Below are 22115 nucleotides of genomic sequence, written 5' to 3'. Positions count from 1 at the left end.
CCTACCAGGCTCGCAGTGCTTGCTTGAGGCCATATAAGGGTTTTACAAGATTGCATACTTTATGTTCCTAAAATTTCGTAACAAATCCTTTTGGTTGGGGCCTAAAAACATTATCTTTCAGATATCCATTCACAAAAGTAGTTTTTACATCCATTTGATGGACTTTCCAATCGTTTTGAGATGCCAAGGAAAAGAGTGTATGGATGGTAGCGCATTTTGCTGTGGGGGGGACTCTCCTCATAGTCAACCCCTTCCTTCTGTGCAAAAACTTTTGTTACAAGCTCGGATTTATGCTTGTCAAGTGAGCCATCTGTTTTATACTTGTTCTTGAAGACCTTCATGCAACCTATTGGTTTGGTTCCGAATGGAGTATCAACCAACTTCTAGGTGCCATTATTTATCAAAGGATCATATTATTTTTTCATTTCTTATTTCCATTCATCATGAGAAGTGACTTCTTTGAAGGAAGTTGGTTCGAAATTTGTAGAAAAAATCAATTCACAATCATAAGAAACATCCATATCAATAGGTGAATCAGGACCATCCACATCACCTCGATTTTGTCTAACAGAGCTTCTTGTTCCTGTTTTTCCAACCTCATTATGATGAAAAATTTCAAGTGTCTTTGTCAGCCATTTTGGAGGACCTTTATGAGATGGCCAAGGTTTCTCAGTTTATTGAGGTGGGGATGAATCAAGATTTAGTCTCCCAATTCTATCAATCGCATCACTCAAAGTGTCATCAGTGGATGGAGCTTCATGCGGGGGAGAGAGTGCTTCAAAAGAAGATTCCACATATTGATCTAGTATAAGGACCCCACCTTCAATATGTGGAATCTCATTATCAAACTCTTGAAAAGACTTTGCATGTCTGAATCTATCCAAGCGATCAAGCTGCTACTCAACAACATTGTCAGTGTTGGGAAATTCAAGAAAGATCATATCTCTAGTTATCATAAACTTCTTATTCACTTCATCATAGAGACAGTATGCTTTGGAGGTATTTAGGTACCCCAAGAAGATACATTTTTCACTCCTTGCACCAAGTTTGTTTCTATGTTCCTTAGGTATCAAGGCATAATAGGTGGAACCAAAAGCCTGAGATGCCTCACCGAAGTAATGTGGCCATACCATATTTCATAGGGAGTCTTGTTTTTTTATAGCATGAGATGGAAACCTATTATTTATATACACAACACATAGAACTGCATCAACCCAAAAAATCAACTTAACATTCTTGAAAAACATCATTGAACATACCATATTTAAGATAGTCTTGTTCATTCTTTCAGCTACTTCGTTCTGTTGGGGATTATAGGTGTAATGCCCTACTTAATATTATCATGCAAATTTTATTAGTGTTTAAATTACCTGAAAATATTGACTTATAATTATCAAGAAATATTGGTACATACCTATATTGGTGAAACTGTAAATTTAATACTGATATAAATTTTATTATTGTTATTATTAAATCCCCAAAATGTCCTCTCAAATTTACTTGGGAGAAGACATGGTCCTCTCCAATTAATTACCAAATTATATATTCATATCTCATCCCCAAAATGTCCTCTAAAATTTACTTGGGAGAAGATAAGTCAAATGTAAGGATGAGGGGGTAGTTATGACATTAATGATAGGTGGTTGAGGTGGAGAAGAGAAGGGGGCATAAAAGGGGAAGGATGATGGGAAGAGAGGGGATCCTTGGTCTTGGTTTTGGTTTTGGTTTTGTTTTGGAGGATTTTGTTTCGGAGGAGGGATGTGGAGAAAGAGGAGGGAGATAAAACTTGGATCTGGAGAGTGTTGGTAAACCTGGACACACTACATCTGGTTGGACTTGGGCTCAGAGGGCTAGGGAACTTGTGGAGGTTCCCTGGGCTAGGAAATACTTCCTAGTTGGCTGGGAGGCAAATCCAGTCAGGTAGTCAAGAGGAGCATGGAGCTCAGGAGCATCTCAACTAAGCTATTGGAACATGTATTATCAGTCATTTATTTTAGTTATGTAAATTATTACAAGTTATACATGTTGTAGATTAAATTAATTTATGTTCATGCTTATGATGTTTTATAAACCTGAAATTTTCCTTGTTATGAAAATTAACGAAATTTATTTGAATGAGTGTAGTAGTAGTTATAGGACCTATAGTTGGGTCTTCACATGTGGTATCAGAGCCCAGATTCAAAATATGGACCCAAAACCCACTAAACCCAAATTTCTGCTATAAGAGCTTGTAACCCTCATAATTACTTGTAATCCTAATATATATATATATATATATATATATATGACCCTATATATATAACAATTTGTTTTTAGATTGAATATGACATACAGAGGCCAAGCTATGTACAGTCTTGTGATAGATATTGCGGAGGGAGCTGTTGGACTGGCAATATTGTACCGATGCTAGCTCGTTTCCACCCTCTTCCAAATAATTGGTTTCGTATCAGCTGGAAAGGAAATTGGCATATAGATGCTTGCTTGGGTTGCTTGATGTTCCCCTTGGTGAACATGTTATCACAAATTAATCTAGATTTGTTTCCCTTTCCATCTCCCATTACAGCCTCCCATGGAGAGAAGTCAATAATGGATCGAGATCCAGTTGCCATGCTTCTTTATGCCATAGTTGTCTCAATTTGTGCACCTATATGGGAAGAGGTGATATTCCAGGGATTCATGTATAGACCATGCCCTTCACTCTTTTACATGTCTATCCCTAGCTTCAATTCCAAGCTCGATCTTCCTACATACCTCTGCTTCTGCTGGTAATCCATCTTTTCATGCTTTCCTAAGAGCATCAGTAACAAGCTTATATGTATAAGATCTTGGAACAGAGTCCTTAACAACCATTTCTATCAATACCTTACTACCTTCTTCCAACCAGTCCTCCTTCGCATAATGCATGACCAATTGGTGTATAAGAACTGCAAGTGGGAGATATGTTATTCTCCTCCATCTTATTCAACATCTCCATAGCTTTATCTACTTCATTCACAGTGCTATAATATCTGATGAAGGAATTATAAGTAACCTTGTTAGGAGCACAACCATCCCGATGCATCTGTCAAAAGATCTCGAGGGCCCTATTGATTTTGCAATTCTTACAAAGGCCATCAATCAAGTAATTGTAAGTAACAAAATCTAGCGTAAAACCATCGTAACAAATCTCTTTAAACAACTGATTTGCTTCATGTAATCTCTTATTAACCGCCTTCCGACAACTTGTATGCATATTGCGTTTGCAATAACAGGTGATCATAATAGTATAGGTGAAAACCTCTCGAGGGCATCTAGAGCCCTGCATTTTCATCTGATAAAATATAAATCTCGCTTTGCTGAAATTCCCCACCCTAAAAAGAACATTGATAATGGTATTGTAGGTGATTGAATCTAGTTTGCAATGGAATTGTTTCATTCGATAAAAGCAAGCCAATGCCTCCTTCACTAGACCTTCTTCACCCAGGACTTTTATGACATAGATGACAGTTTTTGTTGTTACAATACCACTTTCTTTTCTTGCCATTTCATGGAGGAACTTCCATAACGTTTTCAGTAGGATTTCCCTTGGCAGAGTCCATGCCATTTCCTAACAAGTAAGCTAAACATGCACAAACCCATCTTGTTTTCCAGCCCATGAATAGAATCTCAATGCTTTACCCACACCGTGTTTAACTGACAAAGGATTTCTAAGACCTCAGGATCCTCGTATAGATTGATCTTGTTGGGCCTCTTTCCAAAGGCATCTCTCTACAATGGGGAACCTTTGTCTGGAATCCTTCTGCGTAATCTCTTTGAGAAACTTCTTTGAAGGGTTCTGAGTACTTCACAGACAATATCATTGGTCAATGTTTTGAGGCCAAACCCATCGAGACCCACTTCTATATTGTTTGTCTGAATAATAATTTCCATGATTTTGGCAACATTGCATGAAAAAAATAATGCATTTTGAAATGTGTCCGTGCAAACATATTTGGGTAACATTTGGAGCTGTTGAATTTTCCAATTCTTGGCAAGTGGATATAGAAAATGTATGAAATGCAAAGAGAAGCAGTCACATTTCTATGAACAAATTAGGAGGGGATGTGTTTATATATTTGGATCATGGTAGGAGCAAACGATTCAATTTGAAAGAATACAGAGGCTGGGCGCGTGTTCTCAAAATCAAATGCCAGAACGTTGTAACAGTTTACCTTGCCTTCAGACTTTGCTCCTACTATAATGCGTCATTTTCTGCGGAGACATTGTAGAAGCTGGTAAAACCTTCTAACATCATTCTCAATTCCCAACTGATGCTCAAAACTCTATGCCAACAAGATTTGAACTCAGGGTTTTGCAGCTTTCCTTTAGGGTTTTGCATCTTTCTTGCAGTAGTATAAACCCTTTTGAAGGAAGCTGATACCGTCAGTGAAGTTGAACTCCTTCTGGAGAGCATTGGCAAGAAGGAAGATGGTACGCTGCCATCTGGGATTGAGCTTTGTGCAGACAGAGGACTGGTTGTAGTTACCAGGCTGTTTGAAAGGTATGGATTTCCGAGGTCCGATATTTATGATTTGATTCAGAAACATAAACCTTTACTAAAATGCTCCGAGTCTGAACTAGAAAAGACCCTAAAAACCCTCGAGGTTTATGGTCTAAGCAGAGAGACCTTGCCACTCTTTTTGCATTCCTGCCCCTCTGTTTTGAACGTTGACTACTTGAATCAATGGCACCCTCTTTTTTCTAGACTTCAAAAATACCCAAATAGAGAGGATATTATTGGGACGCTCTTAAATTATTGTGCAAAGTTTGGACTGGAACCTATTGGTCCACTAAACTATGAAGAAAATGTGAAATTTTTGTTGGATCATAGAATTGGATCCTCTTACATAGGCATATGCTTGGAGAAGTGTCCCTTGTTATTCTTCTTGAATAAACACACTAATTTAGAAACAAAGGTTAAGGTTTTAAGGGATACAGGAGTTAAGAATGGGACCATATATCTTGTTTTGAGGAAGTACCTGAATTTCGTCACTTATAGAATAGAATCTCTGGCTTTGAAAATCGAGTATCTCAAGAGCATTGGTCTGACAGGAGAGGACATAGATCGAGTCTACTCCACATTTCCTGCATTATTGGCTCACAACATCGAAGACAAGTTGAAACCATTGGTTACTGAGTTGGAGAGCTTGGGCTTCACTGGTCATCATCTTGTAAAAACAATTGTGCACAATCCTTATGTATTTTCGATGAAGGTGGGTGGGGAGCTGTCAAGGTGTGTTTCATTGTTGAATAACCTGAAATGTAGAAAACCCTTGCAAGACAAGATTTTGAGAGAGGGAATTATAACAGGAAGTAGACGGGTGAAAGCACGCCTTGAATATCTCATTAAACAAGGATTGTCACATAGGGAAGCCTTCAAGTTGTTAGAAAAGGAACCACACATTATTATGTATGAATTGCAGTCTATAAAAGAGAAGGTTAATTTTCTGATTAGTGACATGGGGTTCCCTGTTAGGAACCTAGTAGAAGTCCCTGATTATTTGGGTGTAAATTTTCATAAGCATGTACTTCCTCGCTACAAGGTGATTTCCAATCTGAGATCCAAAGGTGCTCTTGGTGTGGAAGTTACATTGAAAAACTATGATGAAACTTACACGCAGACAATTTTATAATAAATATGTATGGCCCTATCCAGACTATGAAAAGATTTTTGGAAATTATGTCAAGGAAGAAGAAAAACAAAAAAGGAAGATAGCCTTAAACATATTGTCTTTCAGCATATTGGATGACTGTAATATTCTTTCTTGTTGGTGTTTTTGCTTGATTGATTGTTGTGGTTATAACACTAATTGGGATCTACACTGACAACATTATAATTCAAGGGAAGTGCCTTAGTTCTTGAGCCTTATCAACTAAAGCCTGATCAGGTTATAAGCTAGCATACACTTTTGATTACCCTGTGCCGATCATTATGAAAGGGACCTTTGTAGTCAAAAGCATATGGCATTCCTTGGAAGCCATGAAACATAGTTTGATATCGAAAAGTGACTTCCTACAGTGAGGGCCTTCTTTCAATGTCCATGGATGGTTGCTATTCAGTTTCAAGATGACAAGCTGCTAGCTAATATAACACGGTTCTCACCCAAAAACATTATTAAAAAATAAAAATAAAAATAAAAATGATGATCAAATATTCAGAGACTTTGTATGACAATTCAGACAAGAGATTGGACGAGACTTGTAATAATGAAGCAAGAGAGCTGACTTGCTACATGCCACATTGATTGGCTTTTCCCTTATAGTGTGAAGATATTTTCAAGAAGGTTGAGATGGGCATGAAGATCATATTAGTTTGCAAACATGAAAAAATTGTGAGGTAGTTTAAGGTTGGCCTTAGGAAAATAAATCGTTTGAAAGGCGAGGCAGACACGCAATGAGTAGGAATGACTATGACTAGTCATCATAATGTATAATTAATTGAGCAGTTCATGATGTCATGACTATAGAGGAAGGGGTTGTATGCCATGATATATTGAACAACTATATATTATGGTAGAGGGGACCTCAATTAAGAAAGTGCATCCTTTGTCCTTGTCCTTGTCCTCGTTAGATCAAGATAAGAACAGATAGTGCTTTGAGGTGGTAATAATGGATCATCTTATCTTGAGTGAAGAACACAAACATAATTAACATGATGTCTTCTAGTGGAGGTAGCACAAACTCGATTCCTTCTGATCATGTATGAAAGAAAATACATAGACGAAGGTTTGCACAACAGACATCTGGCAGTTTATGGAAGGGGGGCTATCAGATGCCAAGCCAGTGCAAATGTTCTCATCTCTGGCCTTCAAGGCCTCGGGGTTGAAATGGTCAACGATGTGATACTAGCGGGAGTGGAATCAGTGACTTTGCATGACCAATCAAATGTTGAAAGGTAGGACTTGTATGCCAATTTTCTATTTTACTGAACCTGATATTGGCAAAAACGAGGCAGTTGCTTGCTGTAATAAGTTGCAGAAATTAAATGCTGGTGTTGCAGTTTCAGTTTCTGCTAAATCTAAGATATGACAACAACACCTCTTTTGTTGCCAGGAAATTTCGTTGATGCCTAATTTCCTAGGAAATGATGGAACTTCCAAGTGGTAATGGATTCCATATTCCATGCAATTGCAGGGGACAGTGTTCAGAGACATAGGTGTCGAGAAAGCAGTTGAATACAAACGATTTCTATCATAATCATAAACCATCAATTGCTCTAATCAAATCCAATGTTCGGGGACTGTTTGGTAGTATGTTTTGTGACTTTGGGACAGAGCTTAATGTGGTTGATGTGAATGTCATGGAAGCACAGATGGGCATCATTTCTTCTGTTCTAACTACAATCCTACTCTTGTGTCATGTGTGGTTGATGATGAAAGGCTCCATTTCAAGGATGGTGATTTTGTTTTCTCTGAAGTTAAAGTTATGAATGAATTCAGTGATGGGAAGCCAAGAAAGGTGGAGACTGGAAGACCATATTCTTTCCACGTCCATGAAGATACCACTAACTTTTGGATGCTATGAGATGGGTGGCATAATTTCTCAGGCAAAGAAATCCAAGCTCTTAAAGTTTCATGCACTGAAGGAAGCACTTGAAGGTCCTAGCGAACTTCTTCTCAATGATTCTCCATGTTTGACTGCCCTCCCCTTGTACACTTGGTTGTCTGAACCCCAGATAAATTTGTTCATAAATTTGGGTGTTCCATTTTGCATCTTAGGAAGATGCCAATATGTCATTGATGTGGCAAAGGTTTTAAAATGATAGCTCGCTGGTTAAGATGGATGTTAATGTTGTTGACTATAATGTATTCGAATATTTTGCAAGTGGTTTTAGTGGAGTGTTGTATCCCATGGCAGCTATATTTGGTGGAACCGTTGGGCAGGAGGTTGTGAAAGAATGTCCTGGAAACTTTCATCTACTTTTCCAGGTTTTATTTTTGTCTCTCTAATCTATCCCACCCTTTTAATTCTTTGATTCATCTCTCTCGAGTTGATGAAATTGTACATTATATCATTTAGTTTTATATAGGCAGCAGAGCATGCAATTATTGTATGATGGTCTCTCTGCCTAAGAACATTAATTATTTGTATTCTCATTCTATTCCTGTACTTCTGTGCAGTTTTTCTATTTTGATTCATTGAATCTGTTTCTGTACAACCCCTTGGGCCAGGGTACACACTGCAGCTTTGAATTGTCTTCTTTTCTCTTTTTCTTTTTTTCCTCACTTAAAATATATATCCTAAAGAAATGCACTAGGCACTTACCTTCATTCTGAGAATGGTAACTAGGGTAAACCAGATTAATTTCATGATAATCATGGTAGTCAACAAATGGCTCATGAAAGCATCATGTCACAATGTGGAATTTGAACCTGGGTGAAAAGGATAATAATTGATCCACATCAAAAACATCAAAGCCCATCATGTCACTAGCAGGGATTTGAACCTGGGTAAGAAGGATAATAATTGTTCCACCTAACCACCTGAGATAACCCCAGGTAACTCCTCCTACTACTTATATCTTAATGAGGAATGAATTTTAAAAATGAAATGGGGTTGCCGTTTATTGTGAAACACAAATTTGTATAGTGTAGATATTGCTTCCTAATGTGAAACACAAAATTTGGTATAATTTAGATATTTCAAATTTTTATTTTGGAATTTGAAAATTATGTCTTCGTTTCTGGTTTAAAATTTGAAAACCATGTCTTCATTTCTGGTTTAAAATTTAAAAATCTAAATTATGTGCATCATCTTGGATAGTTGGTTTGGAAGTTAGAGACTTTTATCTATTTTTCCACCTGTTGCATAGTTTCACGAGTTTGTTTATTTTCTTTCCTAGTATGTGCTTATAAAGGCATATTTGCATCTAAAAATGAGTGTTTTGGCCTATAGAATTCAAGGAGTTTATTTATTTTCTTTTGAACATTCTATACCGTTTAACCTTACCTTTCACCATAGAAGCAAGGAAGGAAACTGTTGGATACATATTTTTATGGCTTAGAACAATCTGAGTGTCGATAAAGTTGTCTTTTGTAGATGCATTTGGGTTGATCGTTAATTGGACCAGCCCCTATCATGACTGAAGAACCCACCCCTTGGGTTTGCTTTATTTTCAGTATTTTCTTCAAAGTTTTCACAAATATTCAATTGATGTTTTAGCTCTTAAATGTATGAAGATGGAAGATAGTGGCATTTATTTTTTAAGTAGATTGTTAATTTTAGCATTTTACCAATAATAGATTAGAAAATACCAAAAACAAATCCAACACTGCCTTTGAAGAGTTGAAGGGTTGTAAGAGTGGTCAGAAGTGTATGTGATCAGATTCGACTTGTTGACAAGTTTCTAGGTGGATTTTGAGTGAAGTATTTCAAACCCTGGATCGTCCCTAAAATTTTTGACATTGTTATAGGGGATGTGTACCTCCCAACTTTCTGAAGACATCAAACAAGTAGAACAAAATATTATTTGAAGATAGGGTAGAGAAAAATGATCAAATTCTCCATTCCTTCCTGCAAAGGGAGGCATCTTTTCCAATACCCAGAACAGAGCCCAGGGCATCAGTGATGACACAATCTCTTTCCTTATTGTGCGACCCACAAACAAAGATTTATAGAAAAAAAAGGGAAAGCAATCTGTACAAATGTCTACCATTATGTACTGGAAGACTATGCAAGCATCTATTCTATTCCTATTCAATTTGAGAAATGTGTGAAGTTACCACATCGATCTATAAGACCTTTTAGAATCAAAGAGAAAAATTGGACCAGTTTCCTATTGTCTTGTACTACCACCCCACTTGCATAAAACTCATGATGTTTTTATGTATCTATCCTATAACATTATGTTTTGGATGAATCCCACAAACTCGATTGGAGGGAATTATAGGTCTCAGACGTGGGAACCATAATGGTTACAAAAATATGCATATTATACCATAGGGTTCGATAGCTCAAGCATTGCTTGGTGGACCAACTTAAGGTACAATGGGACAAGTGTAACCCAAGATCTGCTACCCGGGAGGATGCAAAGACTATATGTCGCAATTACCCCTCACTTTTGACCATTTATGATGTCCATTTTGACTTAAATAGCTACCTACGCTAAGGCTCTATTTTTAGTTCCATATTGTTTATTTATGAACACTATGTAATATTGATATATTTAGTTGGACAGGTGAAACTACTTATATAAATCATTAGATGGATTAGGTATTGATGATGGAAATGTTTGATGTATGACCTAATGTATGACTTACTTGGTGATGATTTATCTAGTGCATGACTTATTAGAGTTATTGTTGTTTCATGTATGGCTTAAGTGGATATGATTTATCTAATGAATGACTTAGTGAAATTATGATTTATCTAATGTAAGATTTATTTCCAGTATGAACTACAAAATTGACAACTAGATACTAGACTTAATAACATGATGTTTAAGATTACTTATATATATATATATTTTGTTGTTATATATATGCATGGATGAGAACTAACCCGCAGATTGGAAAGAACTATATGATAACCAAGATCTACTCTTCCATTGGGGAAGGTCAAGACATCCAATGAGGAAAGGTATGATGTACATTGTTCTATTACATTTGGTATCTACTTGATATGCACTCTTATGACATGGGTAAAATGTAAATGACAGGTGGCAAGACTACCTGACTGGATTATTCGATGACAAGTATCCAACCAGCATTGTAGTGTGGTCCATATTAGGGTATTGACCCTAGTTGCAAGGAGGGGTGGAGGTATTTCCCACCGTGTAACCTCCAAACCCGGAATCGTGGGAGGGCAGTGATGGACACACTCCCCTAGACATGTGATGATGATTGCCAGTTAGTGTTGACCCAAGTTGTAAGGAGGGGTGGAGGTATTTCCCACCGTATAACCTCCAAACCTATAATCATGGTAAGGAAGTGATGGACATACTCCCCTAGACGTGTGATGATGATTGCCAGTTGCTTGCTGGGGAAGTTAGGTCGATATAGTCAACGCTTCCGCCATATTGATTTTATCAGTGGTTAGATTGGTATAGCTGATGCCATAGTATATAACAACAAAGGATGGATAGGGTGGGAATGGAAGTAGGCTAGGAAGGATAGGAGGATATAGATTAGTTGGAGACTCTTGATGGGACGTGATGTCATTATCTGAATTATCAAATCTTATTGCTATAACTCTCTCTCTATTTTGCTATGCCTTATTGTCAAACTGCTTCGAACTCCTTGTATCTTTTTCACTCTAACTTCAGGACGAAGTTTTCTGAAGGAGGAGTGTATGTAATGCCCTACTTAATATTATCATGCAAATTTTATTAGTGTTTAAATTACCTGAAAATATTGACTTATAAATATCAATAAATATTGGTACATACCTACATTGGTGAAACTGTAAATTTATTACTGATATAAATTTTATTATTGTTATTATTCAATCCCCAAAATGTCCTCTCAAATTTGCTTGGGAGAAGATAAGTCAAATGTAAGGATGAGGGGGTAGTTATGACATTAATGATAGGTGGTTGAGGTGGAGAAGAGAAGGGGGCATAAAAGGGGAAGGATGACGGGAGGAGAGGGGGATCCTTGGTCTTGGTTTTGGTTTTGGTTTTGTTTTGGAGGATTTTGTTTTTGAGGAGGGATGTGGAGAAAGAGGAGGGAGATCAAACGTGGATCTGGAGAGTGTTGGTAAACCTGGACACACTACATTTGGTTGGACTTGGGCTCAGAGGGCTAGGGAACCTGTGGAGGTTCCCTGGGCTAGGAAATACTTCCTAGTTGGCTAGGAGGCAAATCTAGTTGCGTAGTCAAGAGGAGCATGGAGCTTAGGAGCATCTCAACTAACCTATTGGAACATGTATTATGAGTGATTTATTTTAGTTATGTAAATTATTACAAGTTATACATGTTGCAGATAAATTGTTACAAGTTATACATGTTTTAGATTAAATTAATTTATGTTCATGCTTATGATGTTTTATAAACCTGAAATTTTCCTTGTTATGAAAATTAGTGAAATTTATTTGAATGAGTGTAGTAGTAGTTAGAGGACCTATAGTTGGGTCTTCACAATAGGACACGGTTGTTTGATGTTTGATCCCATGCTAGTGAACATAGTTTTAAAATTCATTTGAAATGTATTCTTTTCCATTATTAGTACGAATAGAGCCAATATAAGATTGTGCATCATTTTCAATCCATGCATGAAAGTTCTTGAATGTTTCAAAAGCTTCATTTTTTTCTTCAATAAATAAACCCAACACATTCTGGTGTATCCATGAATAAATGTCATCATATATTTATTATCATTTATAGGAGGAACATGCATTGGGCCACATAAATCAGAATCAGGAACAAACATTGGACCACATAAAACACATTGCTTCAGTTTCCTAGGAATTGTAGAAAAACGAGTAACACCATTTTTCTTCAACAAACAGAGGTCATCATAGTTCAAGTGTCCAAATATAGCATACCATAAAATACTTGATGGAAATGTACCTTCATCATAGTGAGATCTATATGAAAAGTTATGTGCATGAGCAGAGATTCCTTGCAGCTTCAAAACTCTCTCTTCCTCTATCCCAGTCATGAGAAGTGAGTGATCTGATGCTTTTCTGACCTCAGCATTGCTAAGAAATATGTGAATGGAGTGTCCTTCCTCGTGGATGTGGACCAAAAAAGAAAGTTTCTCCTCAAATCCGAGAGGTATAGAAAATAATGTAGAAGAAACTCTAGAAGTCTAGGAAGTTTGACCCTAAAGGTGCTAAACCCCGATGGCTTGAGTTTTGAGTTGTCTGCAAAGTATATTTCTTCATCAACATTTTCAGTGAATTATTCAAAGAAATATCTTCTGAAATTCATGTGGCAAGTTGACCTTGAATCAAGAAACCAAGCATATTTCCATGAATCAAGTGAAGCATTGAATAAGTCTTCAGTTACTCCAATGCTGCAATGTGCCAAAACATAATGAGCGGACTCAAGTACTTTTCCTTTCCCTTTACCAGGTGTTTTACCCTTTTCTTCATTTATTTTCTGCTTGATTCTATCCCAAGGAAGATTACAGGTGGAAGTATCATGTCCATCTCTATTGCATCATATGCAATGAAGATCAAACCTTTCTCCTTGGAAATGTCTACCCCCCCTACCTCTAAAAATTTTCCTTCCTCTTCCTCTTCAGCCACCTCCAACTATAGAGATAAGTGAATACATCATATGATCTTATCTGTGCCCAAAATAATTACAATGGCTGCAATAAAAACTTGATGTATTTTCAATCAAGTTCACTAGCTATGTCTTAAAAAAAATCAATTAAAGATGTAGTCTCTCAAATATACCTCCATAGAATTTCATTACCATATAATAGGGAGTGAATGGTATATCCCATGCTACACGTACTTTGTAAACATTATGTTGTAGCGGCTACAACCACCCTCCAAAATTTTGCCTTATCCTCATTTTGGAGCCTCCCTACCAACCATCCTTAGCATCATGTCTTGCACTGTCCAAGTACATATGATTCAGCTAAGTTTCAGTGGATTACCAGTCTGGGTTGGTCAACTTGTTTGCATCCCACCAGTAGGCTGACACTCCGGGACTTAGAGATTTTCTAGTTGTGATTTTCACCTAGGATATTGCGCAATTCTGGAGGAGAACCAGTCCTCCCTCTGGAAATTGTGCAATCCATCTGAGCTTCTTGCTGGGCTCCAGAAATGGACATTCTAGCTAGGTAACCTTGCCTATGAAAATTACGCAATACAACCCAACACTAGGATTCTTCACAGAAATTGCGCAATTCTGACTGACAGACAAGGCTTCAGTCCAGAAATTATGCAATGCATGAAGGACAACCAAACTTGCTCGTCCCAAAAACTGCACAATTGTCATTCCCAGGCTTGCAGGCTATTGCATGTGTTGTCAGGTTGACCAGTCCCCTCCACGACTGAGAAATCTTGATTTGCATACATGGGATACTTTTTCTCAAAAAAAAAAAAGAAAAAAAAACATCCCTAGATTTTAGGGATCCATTTTTAGCAATTGGGGGTTACAAAAAAAAGTCATTTTAGAAACCTCCTGCGAAATGTTGCTTTTTCCTAGATTTGTGGCATGCACGTCATAAGCCTTGATCTTATCAAAAATTATTTATTCAACACTGTAGAGCTCATTCCTCACATCGATCTTGGAGCTCTGACATCCCACGTCGCATCTAGGAGCATTCTGCATGTTCAGCTCAACTTTTTCCAGGTAAGTCTGCTTTTCATATCTTTTGTTTCTTTTCTATCGCTTTTTTTATTTCCACTTATGTGAGTGTTGTTTACTTGGTTTTATTAAATTCTTGTTGTTTTTCTGATGCATGTTAGCTTATAGAAGCACTGTTTCAGTTATTCATTACATCTCTCTGTTTTCGTATGCATGACATTGTTTCTACACTGACTGTTGCCATTGCAACGACTTGCTTCACACACATGCTTGTTTTCCCATTTTTTGAATCCTGCACTCACTATTTTCATGCATGATCATTCACTCTTGTTTGCACTCAGCTTCACCATGCATTCATAACTTTTCATGTTTTCAGTCACCCGTCGGCGGGTCTGCACTGCCTTGGCCTAGAACTTTCCTTGCCCTGCTGGAAATGTGCAATTCTGAGAGTGAAGGCTCTTCCTTTCCCCCAGAAATTGCAAAAATCTGGCCCAACACTGGCCTCTAGGCTTGATCTATGCAATTATGAGAGGTGGTGCCTCGCTGGCCCCAGAAATTGCGCAAATGCATTTTGCCGGTTTGCAGTCCTTGCTGACTGAAACTGCACATTGTGTTGTTTCAGTCCTCAGCAATTCAGGTTGGAATGTGCATTATGTAGTTTCAGTAGTCAATCAGCCTCCTGACAGCCTAGACTATGCCTTGTGTAGGTTTGGCAATCAGTCTCCGAGCCTCCCAATGAAAATTGCGCAATCTTCCCAATTAATCACCCAGGTATGTTGCATGTCAATCTTCAAGTTTCTTTTGGTTTTCAACTGACGTTTCTTTCCATGAGTGTTGCTATGTCTTTAGGTATCACAGGTGTTCGTTTGTCTCTCAACATTACAGGTACAATGACCTCCAAGAGAGCAGGGTCAAAGGACATCGTTGAGAGTGCAAGTGGAGATTCAGCTGAGCAAGTTTCTATGAGCTTACCTATCTATGAAGAAACCAAGTTGTTCATAGAAAAAGATATCAAGATGAAATGGAAGGACATCAATGATAGATTCTCAGGTACATTTGAGGGGGACTTGGAAGACTTCAGGGTCTATGTCAACATTCATAAGTCTGGCTTGTACCAGATTGCATGCAGGTATCTTGTATTTCCATGCGCGAACATGATCCATTGGATTGTATCGCATACTGATTCAAAGACAATGGTGTTTACTAGTGTTAGTGGAACACAACTTGAGACCTTCAGGGTGAAGGACTTTTAGGAGATGTATCATTACCACAACCAGTGATCACAATGGAAAAACCCTTCAGCAGACCCAGCAACAGTGTGAACTCAAGAGATATCTTGAAGAGCTAGGTGAAAGAGCTAGCCAAGTTTAGGACAACACCTAGCTAGATTTACAAGACGAAGATACTATGGAAGGAATATCGACTCTTGATCGTCTTTTCATGCCACCTACATAGCCAAGAGAGCACATAAACCTTCCCGCAGAGTTAGGTGATCGTGTTGGATCAACTGGTGAGCGAAGGAAGACCTTGCAATTGGTCTAACACGTTGGTTCTCAGGTTGAAGGAACAAGTGAGAGAAGCGCGACACCTGCCCAAGTGTCTGTAAGCGAATATGTACATGTCCGCTTACATACCTGATGCAGTCTGTGCCCGTGAATAGTTCCCTGGCTTGGGTTGGGCATGGACACCTTCAGAAACCTCTATGCACACTTATTGAAGGTTTCTCTCTGAATGCAGCTTCCACGGAGTTATCATACAATTATCAGACCACTTCATCACCACGATGTACAAAATGTTATTTGAGCAGGATCCGCCTTGTATGTCACAGGCAGCGATGGAGAAATTGATCAACATAACATATTGGTATGCCTCACCCCTTGGTGCCTTCATACAGATGTACAACATGGAGAAGGCTCCGCATGTTTTGCCGAAGTTTTCTATGGAAAAGATCGTCATGCAAGAAGTGTCATATCACATCTTGATAGGGTTGTCAGTGAAGCGGCAAAGGAAGAAGAAGGTACCTTGACCTGCTCTTCCTTTGTGGATCGAGTTGTATGAGATCCACAATCCCAAGCATGCTAAGGTCGAGACGGAGGAATTCAAAATATTCACCTTCGACATGAGAAGTTTCAATCCATATGACTCGCATATCTTAATGAAGGACCACTATGCGAGAGTGAAACATCCTTGGATCCACAGGGTGTGTCATTGGCCTGAGGAAGACCCATGGAGATAATGTTATTAATTCTCCAGGCTTAATGAACTGGTCAACATAGTTATAGAGTGGTTAGCAAAGTAGAAGGAAGTAGCATGTTAGAGAGAAACATCATGAGCAGCAGTAGAGGGTAAAATACCTGTGCATGACAAAGGCAAGGGAAAGTTTGTTGACAGCGTAGAGGCAGAGCAAAGCTACAAGTTCAAAGAATATCCACTTGTGTTGAAAGAAACTTTGGAGATTGAAGCTAAGAGGTGACAACACGATAGGAGAATCGCACAAAGGCAAAGAGAAAAATAAAGAATGGAGGAAACAGAAAAGGAGTTGTAGGAGTTGAAGTGGAAACTTAGGGAAGAACAGGAGCTGCACAGAAGGGAGAAAGAAGCACAATAGGAATGGATACAACACAAGGTGGAACATGCACAAATTGATGAAACTGTGCCCATACAGGTTATAGACTCATCCGAGGAGCTCGTACATAGAAGACAGGGTGAGCAGTCACAGGAGCAGGACTTGGCTCAAGAGGTTGAAAAAATGCTAGAGTAGATGGACATGGATATGGTTCAACCATAGTCATATCAAGATATTGACCTCATGCCTCAAGACCAAGAGGTCACCCCACCGGCTTCACCAGACCCGGAAGCAGAGAAAGTCCTAAGTGATCAAGGAGACACATAAATCCTTGAAGATAATCTGGAGGCAGGGATGCACATCACATCTTTCTAAGAGTCACAACACAGAGTTGTGCAATCACCAGAGTGCCTACTCTGAATGTCCATGTATCTCCTGCGCAGTTTGAAGAACGAGTGATCGTGTCCGATGTGCACAAGCATCCAACAACATTTGTCAATGCTACTATATCTTATGTTGAAGCCACCAGCTCGAGTGTTCCATTCTTGATAGTGGAGAATGAGTGCATGGCTAAGGAGTTACAAGTGGCCAAGCAGGGATGAGAACATGTTACAACATCTGCTAGAGAAGAGTTGAGGAGGGTGATACTCAATGAAGTATCATCTCTCGAGACAGTCATGTGAATGTTGTATTATACATTTGTCACCGTGCATAAGTCAGTTGTCCATCTCAATGGTTGGTAGAATCGATGTTCTAGGAGAGCACGCATCTTGTCAGATCTGCACGTTGCTGTCGATCACATGAAAACATGGACAATGAGGTACAAGGGAGCCCCATTGCATTTTCTAAAGATGGTGAAGCCAAAGGCGGTAGAGTTGAAGGCAAACATCCGAAGTCAGATCCAGAACTACGAGGAACTCCCGCAATTCATCACCATTTTGCAGGCTTCACATGCAGGGGTTTTCAGGAGCATGGATGTCATTGTACACATCCATGCGATCCCATCCATTGGCACACTCACCAAGGTGAAGAGAAAGAACCAAGTCCAACTAGAGTTGGACATCTACTTTGATGAGTTGATGCATGATGCCACCAGCGTGTTGAAAAGTGTGCAACAAGAAATGTAAAAAATAGAAATTGCTAAAAATAGCAGTTTGGCCAATGAGCATTTTGGCCACCTTGGGTAAGAGGTGAAACTGCTAAAAATAAAATCTTCTAAAAATAGCATTTCTGGGTCCCTTCCTATTTTTAGTAGTCCCTGGTCAAACTATAGGAAGTAAAAACGAATTTGGTCTTAACAACAGTTTAAAATATTAATTAATTAATCTCCATGAGTTAATTAATTATGGAAAATTAAACTTGAAGTCTTTGTGAGATCATGCAATTATTTTCTCCCTTGATTTAGGAATTTATCCCTTGATTAAAGGAGATAAGGTTCAGCTCTATAATGAGAGAATCAGTTGACATAGTTTAGCTTAGTCAAGTCCAGTTAGATTATTTTAACAAGTTGTTAAAATAATGAAATATAGTTTGTTAATACTTGCATGCATGTGACAACTATTATTTCAGATAACTGAGCATTCCCTCATGGATAACTGATGCATGTCAGTTCAGACAGAGACCCAGTTGAGATCAGATGAGGGACAGTGTACTATCAGATGCTTGGATATTTCTAGTAAGTATTCCTTTCATGGAGAAGGATCTTTTTCCAAGAGAAATACATATTATAGGAGATTGGAGGACTTGTGGCCTATATATTGAGGCCTAGGTAGTCTATGATCATCATCTTCAGAGCAGAGAGAGTAGGATAGCTTTTGAGCTGATTCTTTTTGTATGTTGTTGAGGATCTCCACTTGATTGATAATACAGAGTTAGGGTTTTATGTTGGTGCTTTCCCTAGTGATATATTATGTGTTATGTGTGATTGATTCCCTCTTATCAGTTATATGTGTTCATGCTTGATGTTGTTCATGTTTGATTAAGCTTCCGCTAAGTTTATGGAAGATGTAGATCTAGTATTATGCTTTAGTACATTGCGTATATTAGTTGGATCTACAGGTGAAATTTCTACATGATATCAGTGAGCTAGCTGATTTGTAGAGAAAATTCTACATGGTATTGGAGCACAGGTGATCAAGGAAGAATAGTATATAAGAAGGAATTTGAAGTTTATTATTCGGGATATAGATCTCAAGTTCTTATCACATCTATTTCACCGATGGTATTCTATGGTTTGAGGCTTGAGTATGCCCTTGATGGCAGCTCAAACTATATAGCTTGGAAGGATTGCATGGAGGTAGTATTGGAAGATAACGGCCTTAAGGACTTCATTGATCAAGAAGTCCCTAAGCCTATTGATGCTACTCAACTGGAAGAATGGAAGAAGTGTGTGGCTAGAGCTAGGAGAATTCTCTTGGAGGGAGTGCGAGATCACATTGTCTCGAGCCTCCATGGGAAGGAGACTGCATTTGCAATGTGGAAAACATGAAATATTTATAAACAGTGATCAGAGGAAGCTGGAATTGAAGGAAAAACTTCGAAAGATCAAGTGTGAAAAGGATGAAATGATCTCTATGTATCTGACCAAGCTCATCACATGCAGGGATGAGCTTGCAAGTGTAGGGATCGTGACTGCTGATGATGATATGGTGAGCCTAGCACTCCTTGGCCTTCCTAAGAGCTGGCATAGCTACCAGGACTCGGTTAATGGAAGGGAGAAACTTCCAGATTGGGAACAACTATGGTCAGATTTGATGCAGGAGGAGATCAGATAGAGCACCAGAGACAGTTCTTCAACCATGGAGGATGAGGAGAACTGTGCCTTAGCGAGTAAGGCAAACAAGGGGAAGGAGAAGGTTTCTCTTTCTGAATCCAATTCTTCCAATGGTGGGAAGAAGGTTGACAAATCGAAAGTGAGATGCTTTCGTTGTCATGAGGTGGGCCACTATGCTACAAATTGTCCACAGAGGAAATCCAAGAAGGGATCTCGGGAAGGATCTAAAGGTGAGGCACTTGCTTCACAGTTTGAGTTGGATTTCACACTCTTCGCATGCATGGTTTCATCCATGGTGGGAAGTGGTTGGTTTCTTGACAGTGGAGCTTCTTTCCACATGACCAGTGACAAGAGTTTGTTCAGTACTTTGAAGGAGAAATATCTCCAGATACTCATAGCGATGGGTAATGATGAAAAGTATAGTGTCTTAGGTGTAGGCACGATTATTTTTCAGATGGAGCATGGAGCTTGTCTTACCTTGACTGATGTCAAGTATGTACCAAGACTGAAGAGAAACTTGGTTTCGATTGCAATGCTGGAAGACAGAGGCTATGATGTAGTCTTCAGTAAGGGAAAGGTTTTCCTTAGACACATCATTGCTAGACAGGTGAAGTAGATTGTTTCATGGGTCAAGAACCTGTATGCTCTTGAGGTTCAATATGCATGCAAAGCATTGAGCAGCAAGGCAACTGATGGAGACTTGGTGGTTGAGAGGGAGGGTATATTACGTCTCAATATGCAGCACCAGAAGAAGTCTCAGACGATTGTGGAGGAGCCACGATTGGTGCAGCAGATTGAGGAGGTTGTGGAGCAGCCACAACAAGGGAAGCTGAGAAGAGATCGAGTAGAGACATCTACTCATGCAGAGACCTCTAGTAGGGGGAAACTTCGAGCCAGGTGGGTAGAGGGATCACATGCAGCCATACCTCTAAGTAGGAGGTGGGGTGATGTGGATTGATCGTCCCAAGGAGGAGGGGTAGGATGCTTGAGGTACCCAACCTTTTGGTTGAGACCTTGCTACAGGAGCCCCGATGTGGAGTAGTAGGAAATGACTGATTGACTAGAGACAGATGTGGATGGAACAGCAGAGAGAGCCATAGTGTAGGGAATCCCAGGACAGCACATAGCATGCAGGCTGCAGCAATGCGAGAGGCACAAGCATGTTGCACAATGCTAGGTGGCACAAAGAGGTGTGTAATGGTGCGAGATGCATGGAGATGTTGTAGTAGAGCAGATGTTAGAGAGGGAGCACTTGTCAGCAGCAGGTAGAGCTTCAGCATCAGAGTATGTTTCTAGCCCAACAGAGTGGTCAATTGGGAGTGATTTTTGTTCCAAGAGTTGTTGGAGCAAGTGGACCTAGTGGATGTGTTGCATGCAGAACATTCCAGAGTTACAAGATTGGGTTCGGGAGGAAGACTTTCTTGTTGAGAATGAGTGTTGAAAAGTGTGCAACAAGAAATGTAAAAATAGAAATTGCTAAAAATAGCAGTTTGTCCAATGAGCATTTTGGCCACCTTGGGTGAGAGGTGAAACTACTAAAAATAGCAGTTTGGCCAATGAGCATTTTGGCCACCTTGGGTGAGAGGTGAAACTGCTAAAAATAGAATCTTCTAAAAATAGCATTTTTGGGTCCCTTCCTATTTTTAGCAGTCCCTGGTCTAACTATAGGAAGTAAAAACGAATTTGGTCTTAACAACATCTTAAAATATTAATTAATTAATCTCCATGAGTTAATTAATTATGGAAATTTAAACTTGAAGTCTTTGTGAGATCATGCAATTATTTTCTCCCTTGATTTAGGAATTTATCCCTTGATTAAAGGAGATAAGGTTCAGTTCTATAATGAGAGAATCAGTTGACTTAGTTTAACTTAGTCAAGTCTAGTTAGATTATTTTAACAAGTTGTTAAAATAATGAAATATAGTTTGTTAATGCTTGCATGCATGTGACAACTATTATTTCAGATAACTGAGCATTCCCTCATGGATAACTGATGCATGTCAGTTCAGACAGAGACCCAGTTGAGATCAGATGAGGGACAATGTACTATCAGATGCTTGGATATTTCTAGTAAGTATTCCTTGCATGGAGAAGGATCTATTTCCAAGAGAAATACATATTATAGGATATTGGAGGACTTGTGGCCTACATATTGAGGCCTAGGTAGTCTATGATCGTCATCTTCATAGTACAGAGAGAGCAGGAAAGATTTTGAGCTGATTCTGTTTGTATGTTGTTGAGGATATCCACTTGATTGATAATACAGAGTTGGGGTTTTATGCTGGTGCTTTCCCCAGTGATATATTCTGTGTTATGTGTGATTAATTCCCTCTTATCAGTTATATGTGTTCATGCTTGATGTTGCTCATGTTTGATTAAGCTTCCGCTAATTTTATGATAGATGTAGATCTAGTATTATGCTTTAGTACATTGCATATATCAGTTGGATCTGTAGGTGAAATTTCTACATGGTATCAGTGAGCTAGCTGATTTGTAGAGAAAATTCTACAGAGCGCGGACTTGGAGATCAATGCAGACACTATGCATCAAT

At 38.8% G+C, this 22115-nt stretch overlaps 1 pseudogene; it reads right to left on the bottom strand.

Annotated features, from left to right (window-relative positions):
• Window positions 1–2778: 2778 nt before the first annotated feature.
• On the bottom strand, window positions 2779–3583 carry LOC149264773 (pentatricopeptide repeat-containing protein At1g77405 pseudogene; annotated as a pseudogene).
• Window positions 3584–22115: the final 18532 nt, after the last annotated feature.

The sequence above is a fragment of the Pinus tabuliformis genome, chromosome 6 (genome assembly GCF_031772625.1).
Source record: "Pinus tabuliformis cultivar Carrire ecotype Pingquan chromosome 6, CPIR1, whole genome shotgun sequence".
NCBI classification, from domain to species: Eukaryota; Viridiplantae; Streptophyta; class Pinopsida; order Pinales; family Pinaceae; genus Pinus; species Pinus tabuliformis.
This window is presented reverse-complemented; position numbering and strand designations above follow the sequence as displayed.